A 13,154-nucleotide genomic window follows, 5' to 3' on the forward strand; every position below is an offset into this window, starting at 1 on the left:
GGGCGCCGGATTCTGTCCTGGTTGCCCCTCTGCCAGGCCAGCTCTCTGCTGTGGCCAGGGAGTGCAGTGGAGGATGGCTGAAGTCCTTGGGCCCTGCACCCCATGGGAGACCAGGAGAAGCACCTGGCTCCTGCCTTCGTTCAGCGCGGTGTGCCGGCTGCAGCGCGACTGCTGCGGCGGCCATTGGAGGGTGAACCAACGGCAAAAGGAAGACCTTTCTCTCTGTCTCTCTCTCTCACTGTCCACTCTGCCTGTAAAAAAAAAAAAAAAAAAAAAAAAAAAAGAGAGAGAGAGAAAGATTTATTTATTTATGTATTTGAAAGGGAGAGTTACAGAGAGGCAGAGGCAGAGAGAGAAGCCTTCTGTCTGCTGGTCCACTCCCCAGATGGATGCTGTTATATATTAATGTTGCCATCACAAAACACACCACACGCCAGAGTAAGGGAAAGGGTTTATTGGGGAACACCCAACAGACCGGAGTGAAGGAGCGGTGAAGGGAAAGAGAGAGAAAAGAGAGTATAAGAGAGAAACAGAAAGGAGAAGGGCTAGCAAGGAGAGAAGAGATAGAAGAGAGATGAGAGGAGCCAAGGCAGAGAGGAGCCAAGAGGCCAGAGAGGAGGCTAGAGAGAGCCAAGTGTTCAGGAACAGGCCTTTTTAAATCTTGAGGACACGGGCAGGGAAGCAGGAGCAGCGAATCCCATTAGGATGGAGGTGGAGCTTGGCACAGGTAGCTGGGCCTTGTGGCTACCTGGCTTCCAGCAATGGTAGCGGGAACTGGGGTATAGATCGCACCGTAGATAAAACTGTGCCAGTTTCCTAACAGACTCAATGGCTGAAGCTGCGCCAATCCAAAGCCAGGAGCCAGGAGCTTCCTCCAGGTCTCCCATGTGGGTGCAGGGGCCCAAGGACTTGGACCATCTTCCACTGCTTTCCCAGGCCATAGTAGAGAGCTGAATCAGAAGAGGATCAGCTCAACTCAAACCGGCACTGCAGGCAGAGGCTTTACCCGCTACGCCACAGCGCCGGCCCCAAAAGAGATTGTGCATCGCTGTTCGCTCCCCAGTTGGCCTCCACAGCCAGGGCTATGCTGAAGCCAGGAGCCAGGAGCTTCATCCGGGTCTCTCACATGAGTGGCAGGGGCACAAACACCTGGGCCATCTTCCGCTGCTTTCCCAAGCCATTAGCAGAGAGCTGGGTAGGAAGTGGAGCAGCCGGGACACTAACTGGTGCCCATATGGGATGCTGGCATCGCAAGCAGCGGCTTAACCTGCTCACCACAACGCCGTCCCTTCTAAGTGTTTTTTTTTTTTTTTTTTTTAATGAATCCAGTGAAAATGTAACCCTTATCTGGCTCATAGGACAGAGATGAGAATCAGAAGTGACGATGCAGAAGAAAGCTCTTCATTAATATTTAAGTCCATTCAAATCCAAGAAATTACCAATCCTCCCTCACTGCAAACTCCACGTTAACTGAGGAGATGGGTGTGAGGAGAGCGGGGGTTGAGGGGGGCGGCGTCTCTGAGAACAGATGCTCACTCACTTCCCCACTGCCAGGCTTTTGTTTTTAAAATACCTGATTTTTGGCCGGCGCCGCGGCTCACTAGGCTAATCCTCCGCCTTGCGGCGCCCAGCACACCGGGTTCTAGTCCCGGTCGGGGCGCCGATTCTGTCCCGGTTGCCCCACTTTCAGGCCTGCTCTTTGCTGTGGCCAGGGAGTGCAGTGGAGGATGGCCCAAGTACTTGGGCCCTGCACCCCATGGGAGACCAGGAGAAGTACCTGGCGCCTGCCATCTGATCAGCGTGGTGCTCCGGCCGCAGCGCGCCTGCCACGGTGGCCGTTGGAGGGTGAACCAACGGCAAAAGGAAGACCTTTCTCTCTGTCTCTCTCACTGTCCACTCTGCCTGTCAAAAAAAAAAATTAAAATTAAAAAAAATTTTTAAAAAACCTGATTTTTTATTTTTTAAAAAATATTTATTTATTTATTTATTTGAAAGGCAGAGTCACAGAGAGAGCGGGAGACACATACACACACACACAATCTTCCATCTGCTGGTCTACTCCCCAAATGGTTTTTTAAGAACAGGGGTTGGGCCAGGCCAAAGCCAGGAGGCAGGAGCTTCTTCCTGGTCTCCCACACGGGTGCAGGGGCTTGGTCCATCTTCTACTGCTTTCCCAGGCCATAGCAGAGAGCTGGATTGGAAGTGGAGCAGCCAGGACTTGAACCAGCGCCCATACGGGATGCGGGCACTGCAGACAGCACCTTTACCTGCTGTGCCACAGCGCTGGCCCCCATTTCCAGTCTTTTACTTCCCAGGAGTGACCCTCCAGACAGAAAACTCACAGGTGGTATGGGTCTTCTGGGCACAGTGTGGCCGGGACAAGAACCCCCCGGGCCAGCCTATGCCCAGTCTCAGCTCACTGAGAGACACTGGCAGGGCAGCAAGCCAAGGTGTGCTAAACTGGAGGAGAGGGAAGCGCTCAGAGCCATCTGTGCCCTCAGCCACATCTCCGCCTCACGGGCTGGGGTGGGGTGGGGCACAGCTCCACAGCCAGCCCCAGCTGCACGCTGCATTGGCCTTGTGAGTGAATCAGGCATAAGGACCTCACCCCTCTGAGCTTCCCTCCTCTCCTCACAAGCGCAGGCATTTGTCTTGGTGTGTGCTCGCTCAGGGCACTGCTCCCTCCTGCCGCCACCAGGCCGAGCGAGCTGCTTGCCTAATGGTTTTCGTAGCTATTGCTATGTGTTCTAAATTTATTTCTTTATTAAATATTTATTTTATTTATTGAAAGAGTTACAGAAAGAAAGGGAGAGACAGAGAGAGAGAGAGAGCTTCTATCCACTGGTTCACTCCCCAAATGGCTGCCATGACCAGAGCTGGGCCAGGCTGAAACCAAGAACCTGGGACTCCATCCAGGTCTGCCATGCCAGTGGCAGGGGTCCAAGCACTCAGGCCATCATCCTCTGCTTCCTCCCAGGCACCTTGGCAGGGAGCTGGATGGGAAGTGGAGCAGCTGGGACTCGAGTGAGCGCTCCTATGGGATGCTGGCGTCCCAGGCTGTGGTTTAACCTGCTGCGCCCCCATGCCAGCTCTTCTAAATCTAGCTGAACAAAAGGAGACCAACAACGCATCTGATGATGCCAGAAAGGAGGTGAAACCTCGGAGGCTGCACAGGGATTTTCTTGAACACAGACAAGCAGGAGAGCACACGGGGTAGGGAACAGTGCAGGAGCAGGAATGGGGAGAGCAAGTCGACTTTCGGAAGTGAAAGGATGTGGGGGTGGCCCAAGGAGAGGAGATGAGAGGAGAGGGCCCATGGGTGAGCCTGCACGGGCGGAGAAGCCTTTCGGGCCAGGAAGACTCAGAACCTGCTCATCAGACCCGCTTTTGAAGTAAGCAGCTTGGGCTGTAGCGGGCAGCTTCCCTGCAGGCCCGGAGGTGGACACGCCCACAGAGGCTGACCACACAGGTGGAAGTGAGCACGCAGAGTGGGTGGATCTGGAAGATGTTTGGAATCCACAGGTTTTCTGGTTGGCCTGCTGTCAGGTGTGGAGGCGGGGAGCTCCCCGTTTCTCTCAGGTGCAGAGAGAGTTGAGGAGGCGCAGAGAATGGGGTGAGGGCAAGGAAGTAAAAAGAGGTTGTCATTGACTTGGCTATGGTAGGAAAGGGAGCGGGGCTGGACAGCAGAGCTGGCCCCGTCATGGGTTGGTGGCCGGGTGGAAGGGAGGGGGGTGGACAGCAGATCCTGGGCCTGTCACAGGGGTGGTGGCCGGGTGGGCCCCTGTGCACGCGCTCTGCAGTCCAGGAGACAGGCTGAGGCTGGACTCTGTGAGTCATGCCACGCACTGGACCCCTCGCTGTTCATTCCTCATTCACAACTTTTTGTTGTTGTTTTAAACTATTTTTACTTATTTTTAAACTTTTATTTAATAAATATAAATTTCCAAAGTACAGTTTATGGATTACAATGGCTTTCCCCCCCATAACTTCCCTCCCACCCGCAACCCTCCCATCTCCTGCTCTCTCTCCCATTCCATTCACATCGACTCATTTTTAATTATCTTTATATACAGAAGATCAATTTAGAATAAATTAAGTAAAGATTTCAACAGTTTGCACCCTCACCGAAACACAAAGTGTAAAATACTGTTTGAGTACTAGTTATAGCATTAATTCACATTGTACAACACATTAAGGACAGAGATCCTACATGAGGAGTTAAGTGCACAGTGACTCCTGTTGTTGACTTAACAATTGACACTCTTGTTTATGGCGTCAGTAATCACCCTAGGCTCTAGTCATGAGTTGCCAAGGCTATGGTACAAGGTGTCCGGCGCGTAACAAATCTTCCCAGGCAGATGAATCAATTAATTCACAGGCTTTTATTGGGGTTCCGCTCCCAGGCTAGGTTCCCCGATCCCAACAGAGCAACAGAGCGGGGGCCGGGGAAGTCGTGCGTCAGAGATCGGGAGAGCTCCTTTTATAGATTCAGGGCATGGGGGTTAAAGGTTGAGGCGGTGTGGTAGAATGAGAGGGCCATGCCAAGGTGGCCACTGGCAAGCCAGCATTAGTTACTCAGGAATGGCTTTGGAAACTGCCTGGCAACAGGCTGTGATTGGATGGCTTTGGAAACTGCCTGGCAACAGGCTGTGATTGGATGGCTTTGGAAACTGCCTGGCAGTCTGTGATTGGATGGAGCATAGACCGCCCCTTGACCAGATTGGCTGGTCTTGGCTATATAAGACATAGTTTCAACTGAAATAAACGAGTCTGCCGGCTGCTCACCTGAATCCCCCTTTCACCCCACTCCCGGGGTCTGTGTGGTGACTCTTGCCCCCACCACGCTCCTCCTCTCAGAAACGAATCCACTGCAACATTGTTGAGAAATCAGGCAACAAGGCGGGTCTGATTCTCATTGATTGACCTTTAGGTACCCGCAGGGACCTTGAAAAGGAATTTCTTCAAGGCCTCTCCATTCCCGGAAGTGTAGGCCTTCCCTCCTTGCGGATCCCAAAGCTACCATCTGGAAGCCTTTTTAGTTCGCCAACTCCGATCTTATTTAGACAAGGTCATAGTCAAAGTGGAAGTTCTCTCCTCCCTTCAGAGAAAGGTACCTCCTTCTTTGATGGCCCCGTTCTTTCCACTGGGATCTCACTCGCAAGGATCTTTCATTTAGGTGTTTTTTGTTTGTTTGTTTGTTTTTGCCAGAGTGTCTTGGCTTTCCATGCCTAAAATACTCTCACCTCATTCACAATTTATACATTGTAACGGGCATCTGGTACCGTGACAAACTCACCCTGTGGGATGCCCACACTCGAAATTGGAGAGCCTGGTTCAAGTCCCAGCTACTCCACTTCCCACTCAGCTTCCTGCTAACGTGTATCCTGGGAGGCAGCAGTGGAGGGCCCAAGTACTTGGGTCCCTGCCACCCATGTGGGAGGCCCAGATGGAGCTCCTGGTTCCTGCCTTTGATCTGGCTGTTGCAGGCTTCATGGGAGTAAACGAGCAGATGAAAAATCTCCCTCTCCCTCTCTCTCTCTGCCCTTCAAATAAAATGAAAATCAATCGATAATTTCAAAGTCATTTATTGAAGGCCTCTCAGGCAGTAGGAATACAGCAGGGGACAACGGCCAAATCTCTGCCCCTGTGGGACTGACACGTAGCCTGGGCCGGGACATACGTCTTACAAATGTGCAACCTGGAAAAGTGGAGCCCTGATCGGGGACAAAGCACCGGGAAGTTCTTACGTTTCAGTAGAGAGATCAGAGCTGGCCTCACTGGTTACACAATACCTGCAAGGAAGCCAGAAGGTAGCTCCAAGCAAGGCTCTTGGCTGTTTAGGGGAAAGGCGGTCTCCACCAGGGGGCGTGGGGACCAGCAAACGCAGCGCCCCCCTGAGGCTGGAGTTGGCCTTCGGTTTGAGGAACAGCCAGGGGGTCACTGTTCCTGGACCGGAAGGGCCGGGTGGGGGTGACGGGGGCAGAGTGGGGGTGAGGACTGAAGTCAGCAGGGGTCTTGCGGCCACCGAGAGGACGTCGGTGGGAAGCCTGGCTGCAGGCAGTGGTGAAGTCTTCTTGTCCTTGTCCCCTACCTCCCCCTCTCCCCACCCCTCTCTCCGTGGCTCTCCAGTCTGCCCATCCTCTCACCACTGCCTACCCTCACTTGGAAATTGGGCAAAATGCTAGAGGCCTTGACGGCTGCTCCAGGGGCCTGGGCCCCTCACCACCGTGTGTGGCAGCACTGTTCATGGAAGGTGGCAACACTCAGAAGTTCATGGACAGTCGGATGGATAAACACAGCATGTACAGAGATATGGTGGACTCAGCCTTAAAGGGGAATGCAACTCTCTATTAAAAAAAAAAAAAAAAAAAAAAAAGATTGATCTTTACTGGGGCCGGTGTCATAGCACAGCAGGTTAAGATGTCACTTGTGATGTTGTGGCAGCTCCACTCTCAATTCAGCTCCCTGCTGATGCACCCAGGAAGGCAGCAGAAGATGGCCCAAGTACCTGGGTCCCTGATCTGGCCCAGAGTTACAGAGAGAAAGAGAGAGATCTTCCATCAGCTGATTCACTCCCCAAATGGCCACAATGGCCAGGGCTGGGCCAGGCTGAAGCCAGGAGCCTGGAAAACTCCAGGTGGGTCTTCCATGTGGGTGGCAGGGGCCCAAGTACTTGGGCCATCCTCTGCTGCTTTCCCTGGGTGCATTAGCAGCAAGCTAGACCCAACATGGAGCAGCCAGGACTCCAACTGGCGCTCACAAGGGGTTGCCATTGTCAAAGGCAGCAGCATAAACCACTGTGCCACAATGTCAGATTCAGGAATGCAATTCTAACTCATGCTACAACAAGGATGAGCCTTGAATAGATTATAAGTGAAATAAGGCAGGTGCAAAGGGTAAAATCATATACTTCCACTTGTATGAGATAACTGGAGTAGGCAAACACTTTTTCTAAGATTTATTTATTTATTTATTTGACAGGCAGAGTGGACAGTGAGAGAGAGAGAGACAGAGGGAAAGGTCTTCATTTGCCGTTGGTTCACCCTCCAAAAGCCGGCGCGGCTGATTGGAAGCCAGGAGCCAGGTGCTTCTCCTGGTCTCCCATGAGGGTGCAGGGCCCAAGCACTTGGGCCATCCTCCACCGCACTCCTGGGCCATAGCAGAGAGCTAGACTGGAAGAGGGGCAACCAGGACAGAATCCGGTGCCCCAACCGGGACTAGAATCCAGTGTGCCGGTGCCACTAGGCGGAAGATTAGCCTATTGAGCCGCAGCGCCGGCCAAGATTTATTTTATTTGAAAGTCAGTTATGGCCGGCGCCACCATGGGAGACCAGGATAAGTACCTGGCTCCTGCCATCGGATCAGCGCAGTGCGCCGGCCGCAGCGCGCCGGCCGCGGCGGCCATTGGAGGGTGAACCAACGGCAAAGGAAGACCTTTCTCTCTCTCTCTCTCACTGTCCACTCTGCCTGTCAAGTAAATAAATAAATAAATACAGAAAGAAAGTCAGAGAGAGAGAGAGAGAGAGAGAGCTCTTCCATCCACTGGTTCATTCCCCAAATGGCCGCAATGGCCAGGGCTGAGAAAGACCAAAGCCAGTAGCCAGGAGCTTCTTCCAGATCTCCCACGGGGGTGCAGGGGCCCAAGCACCTGGACCATGTTGCCCTGCCTTTCTCAGGCCAGTAGCAATCCAGACTGGATTGGAAGTGGAGCAGCTGGGACAGGAGCCATGCCCATATGGGATGCAGGTGCTGCAGCAGCAGCTTTACCCGCTACAACACAACACAGCCTCCCAAATTTTAGAAATCGGCAGTGATAAGGGTTGCGAACACTGTGAATGTGAATATAATTAGGTAAATTATATACCTAAAGATGGTGAAAATGGCAAATTTTGTCTTAATGCATTTTTAATAAAAATTTATTTATTTATTTGAAAGGCAGAGTTACAGAGAGGCAGAGGTAGAGGTAGAGGCAGAGAGAGGTAGAGAGAGAGATGTCTTCCAACTGCTGGTTCACTCCCCAGATGGCCACAACAGCCAGAGCTGTGCCAATTCGAAGCTGGAAGCTTCTTCCCCGTCTCCCACATGGGTCCAGGAGCCCAAGGACTTGGGCCATCTTCCACTGCTTTCCCAGGCCATAGCAGAGAGCTGGATTGGAAGTAGAGAGCCAGGACTTGAACCGGCACCCATATGGGATGCTGGCACTGCAGGCAGCGGCTTTACCTGCTATGCTATAGAGCCAGCTCCTCTTATGAATATTTTACCATAATTTTTTAAAGACTCTGGGGCTGCGGCACAGCCAGTGAAGCCACTGCTTGAAAACCCAGCAATCCCTATCTAAGGGCCAGTCTGAGTCTCGTCTTCTCTGTTTTGGATCCAGGTTCCCACTAATGCACCTGTGAAGGCAGCAGATGATGGTTCAAGTGCTTGGGCTCCTGCCACCTGTGTAGGAGACCCGGATGGAGTTCCCAGCTCCTGGCTGCAGTCTGGTCCAGCCCCAGCTGTTGTGGAGTGAACCAAAGGACAGAAGAGCTCTCTCTTTTTCCCTCTCTCTCTCCCCTTCTCTCTGATGATATGCCTCTGAAATAAATAAAACTCTACTTTTTAAGAAATGGCCTGGGCTCAGACCACCCCTACCTCTAGTTCTCTGGCCAGTTCTCCCATACATAAGTGAGGGTGGACGGATGTCAGGGAGGAAGTTACAGAGCTGTGAGTGAGGTGGGCCTTTGACATGGCCGCTTCAACACCTGCATCCCATATCAGAGGGCGTGGGTTGGAGCCCTGGCTCAGCTCCCAATTCCAGCTTCCTGCCAATGCACATCCTGAGAGGCAGTGGGTGAGGCTCCCGTACTTGGGTTCTTGTCACCCACGTGGGGGACCCAGATGGAGTTCCCAGCTCCTGGCTTTGGCCTGGCTCAGCAGGCATTTGAAGAGCGAACAGCAGATAAACAGGAGATCTGTCTCTCTCCTCTTAAAAAAAATAATAATAAAATAAAATAAAGCAAAACTAAGTCCTCTCTCCAGGGGAAAGGAGTCCTGATCTAGCACAAAGCGGGGTGGGGCGCGGGACACAGCACACCCGATCTGTGCTTTTGTCTTCATTTGCATAAAAGGGGAACGTATCGGCATAGTCGGTTTCTGGGACAACGCACGGAAAATTCGGAACACTGGTCGGGTGTGGGGGAATGCAGCGGCCGCGGAGGGGTGGAGCTGCACAGGCGGCTCCCGCCTGCGCCCTGTACCTTTGCCTGGTATAAACAAACAGCGGCACGTCTCGCACACGTTCTGTGCGAGCAGGGTTCCCGCCCCGCCCCCGCCCCCGCCCCCGCCCCCCCATTCCTGCGGGCGGAGGGGAGTCGCCCTACGTGCGTGCTCAGAACGGTACACGTTCCGCTCGGTCGGTTCCACGAACGCTATCGCGCAGCGCCCTTCGAATGCTCATTATCGCCCCGGGCAGGCGGCGACACGGGCGCTCCGGGCGCCTTCGCGCCCCTCCCCGGCCCGGCTACCCCGCCGCCGGCGGCTCGGGGACGCTGCTCGCGGCTCTTTGCGTGTGACCACACGGCGGGCAAGGCGTGGCCTGCGTGCGCGGGTGTGGTGAGCTAGCGCGCGAACACGTGAGTGTGCGGCTGTGTACGCAGCGGGTGCGTCCGCGCCTCCCGTGGCACGGTGCGGGTGCGCGTTTGCGTGTGCGTGCGTGTGTGTATGCACGGTCCAAGCAGTGGCCGGCCCAGCCCCTGGCTGCGTTCCCTTTCACCGCTAGGGTCACCTCCTCTGTGAAGCCACCCGGCCTCCTCCCTCCCGCGCAACGCTGGGTCTCTCCTGTGCCCCTCAGGGTGCTGCGCACAGTCCCGCCAGCCCCCACGGCTCGCTTTATTAAACCCGATTGCCAGCATTCCCGTCTCCGTCCTCATCTGAAGCGGGGACCTGGGCTGCTGGTGGCCTCCCACAGCGCCCCGCATGGGGCAGGCCGGTGGTGGGGGCCCCATCCAGCATGTGCCTAAATGGCTGCCTGCCTGGTGGCTGTGGAGTTTCACGCCCATGATGAGGGAGTTGTGGGGGGGAGGGCAGGGGCATGGCCCCCTGCAAAGCTGATACACGAGTGACACACATGACACACACGTTCTGTTTGGCTCCTGGGCCCTGCTGTCTTTCCCCTAGTCTTCTCGTGGGTAGGGCTCCTGCGCAGGGACACCTGACCCTGTCACAAAGTGCAGCCTCTCTGCTTTTCCCATGTAGCCTGATTTCAGGTCCCAGCTGGGCAGGGCAAAGGCTACTCCAGGTCACCCTGCCCAGCCGCTGCCCATCACATGGAATGGGGGCCCTCCAGCTGCTTCTAGAATCGGTTCCAAACTGCCGGACCTGCCTTAGAGTGCCAGGCTCCCAACTGCAGGCCCGAGGCCTGGGTCCCCTGGACGCTAGACATTCCCCCTGCTGACCACCTTTGTCCGGCTGTCTCCTTTTCCCTTGGGAAGGCCTCCATCTTCGTCCCGCCTCTTTCTCTGCCAGCTCCAGAGCCTCAGCTCCCCCCTTTTCCTCCACGAGGCTCAGGGGCGAGGGACCAGGCCCCCCAACCCCAGCCTTGCTGCCCCACAGGACCCTTAGCCTCAGACAAGTATATGGGGCTGGGTGCCATCCGGAACCGGACAACCCTCAGACTGGATAATTAAGAAGTGTGTGCCCCAGGTGCAGGCAGAGGGCAGTCTCCAGACCTGGTGACGGCGGGCTCCGTTACCCGCGGCAGGGCCTGGGGGATGCCACCTGGAGAACGGCTCCCAGGATCTGGACAAACAAGGCCCTGTGGCAGGAGCTGTGACCTTCAGAGACCTGGGCAGGGACGACACGGGTCTTGGTGCGTGTGTGGAGGGTGTCCCCTCCACTGGCCACGCCTTTCAGAAGCCGCAGGGCAAGACCTTCAACCTCCGGACCAAGAGCAGAGGGGCAGAGAAGGGGCCTGGGGTGGCGACAGAAGGTGTGTGGCACGCCCCCCTCAGCCCCAGTGCCCTCCTCCATGAAACAGCCCTTCCATCCGGCCTGCTTTAGGTCGTCAGGTGATCAAGGGAGCCTGGTCCGCAGGGTGCACAGAAAGTGCTCAGCGGACAGTTCCCACTGTTTGCCTGCGCCGTTCAGTGACTGCTTGGTGTCCCAAATGTTGCAACCGGAAATCTAGAATTTCTCCCTGTTTCACACCTCTCCCTGGTCTGCTCAGTGCCATCTGTGCCCCCGCTGCTCAATCCAGACCCCTCAGCAGCATCCTCCAGGCACCGGAAGCCGTCCTCCACCCCTCCCCGCCACGCTTCGGCCACGCCCCTCTGCTGGCTTTCCCAGAATACTGCTAGGGGGCCAGGACCCTGGCTCGGCCTACAGAGCTGCCAGCTGTGGCACCAGCGTCCCTTGTGAGTCCTGATTTGAGCCCCGGCTGCTCCACTTCTGATCCAGCTCCCTGCTAATATGCCTGGGAAAAACAGCAGAAGATGACCCAAGTGCTTGGGATCCTGCTCGCACGTGGGAGCCTCAGATGGACTTCTAGGCTCCTACTTCAGCCTGGCACAGCCCTGGCTGTTGGGTGCATTTGGGAAGCGAACCAGCAGATGGAGATCTATCTATCTCTCTATCTCTCCCTCTCTTTCTGTCACCCTGTCTTGCAAATAAAATAAACCTTAAAAAAAAAGGGGGGGGGAGGGCCACACTGTGGCATAGTTGGTAAAGCCGCCACCTGCAGTGACAGCATTCCATATGGCCGCCAGTTCGAGTCCTGGCTGCTCCACTTCCATCCAGCTCTCTGCTATGGCCTGAGAAAGCAGTGGAAGATGGCCCAAGTCCTTGAGCCCCTGCACCCACGTGGGAGACCCTGAAGAAGCTCCTGGCTCCTGGGTTCGGATCAGTACAGCTCCGGCCATTGTGGCCGCCTAGAGAATGAAATAGCAGATGGAAGACCTCTCTCTCTCTCTCTCTCTCTCTCTCTCTCTCTCCGCCTCTGCCTCTCTGTAACTCTGCCTTTCAAATAATAAATAAATCTTTAAAAACCCTCTTGAAGCTGCATCTCCACTGCATCCGTGTGAGCCCACTTCCCACCTAGCTTCCCCCCTTAAGCCCTGACTGATCTCCTGGCACCCACTCTGTTAGCCACCCAGCAGCCCCAGGGACCTGAAGCCGCCGGCTGGGTCAGGTCCCTGCCCCCACCTCACACGGCCATGCTCCGGCCCCCAGTCTCCCCCCGACTCTGCATGGCGGCTCTTCCTTCTCTTTGGCACCAAGGGCTGTCTTCTTCAGGGCCTTGGCACGTGTTACTTCCACTTCCCCCCCTAAAAGGCCCCGAAGAGGCCTTTCCTGCATGTGTGTTTGGCCCCGTGGTTAAGAAGCCTGCGTGCCGGAGCTGGCCTCGTGCAGCGGCAGGTTCAGCCGGCACTTAGAAGGCTGCACCCCACACTGGAGCGCTGGGTTCAGTCCTGACGGCCCCGCTTCCTGCTAAGGAGCCTGGGACGGCAGCAGAGGATGGCCCAAGTACTTGGGCCTCTGCACCCATATGCAAGACCAGGACGGAGTTCCTGGCCCAGACCTGGGTATTGAGGCCATCTGGGGAGTGAACCAGAGGTAAAATATCTCTCTTTCTTGCTCTTTCAAATATGTAAATCTTTAAAAAATAAATAAATCAAAAGGATGACTATGTACTCTCAGTGTTCACAGCCCGACTTCAGGCCCTGACTCCAGCCTCCTGCTCATGCAAACCTTGGGAAACAGCAGTGACGGCTCCAGTAATTGAGTTCCTGCCCCGCTCATGGGAGACCCAGATTGGGTTCTTGGCTTCTGGCCCAGTCCAGCAGTTGCAGGCATTTGGGGAGTGAGCCAACAGGTGGATGGTTTCTCTTTCTCTCCCCCTTTCTCTAATAAATGAATAGGTGTGGTATAGCAGCTAAAGCTGCCGCCTGCAGTGCTAGCATCCCATATGGGCGCTGGTTCGAGTCCCGGCTGCTCCACTTCCAATCCAACTCCCTGCTAATGGCCTGAGAAAAGGAGTGGAACATGGCCCAGGTGTTTCGTCCCCTGCTACCCACATGGGAGACCTGGAAGAAGGTTCAGCTTAGCCCAGCCCTGGCCTTTGAGGCCATCTGGAGAATGAATCAATGGATGGAAGACCTCTCTCTCTCTCTCTCTCT

This window comes from Oryctolagus cuniculus, chromosome 7 (genome assembly GCF_964237555.1).
Source record: "Oryctolagus cuniculus chromosome 7, mOryCun1.1, whole genome shotgun sequence".
NCBI lineage: Eukaryota > Metazoa > Chordata > Mammalia > Lagomorpha > Leporidae > Oryctolagus > Oryctolagus cuniculus.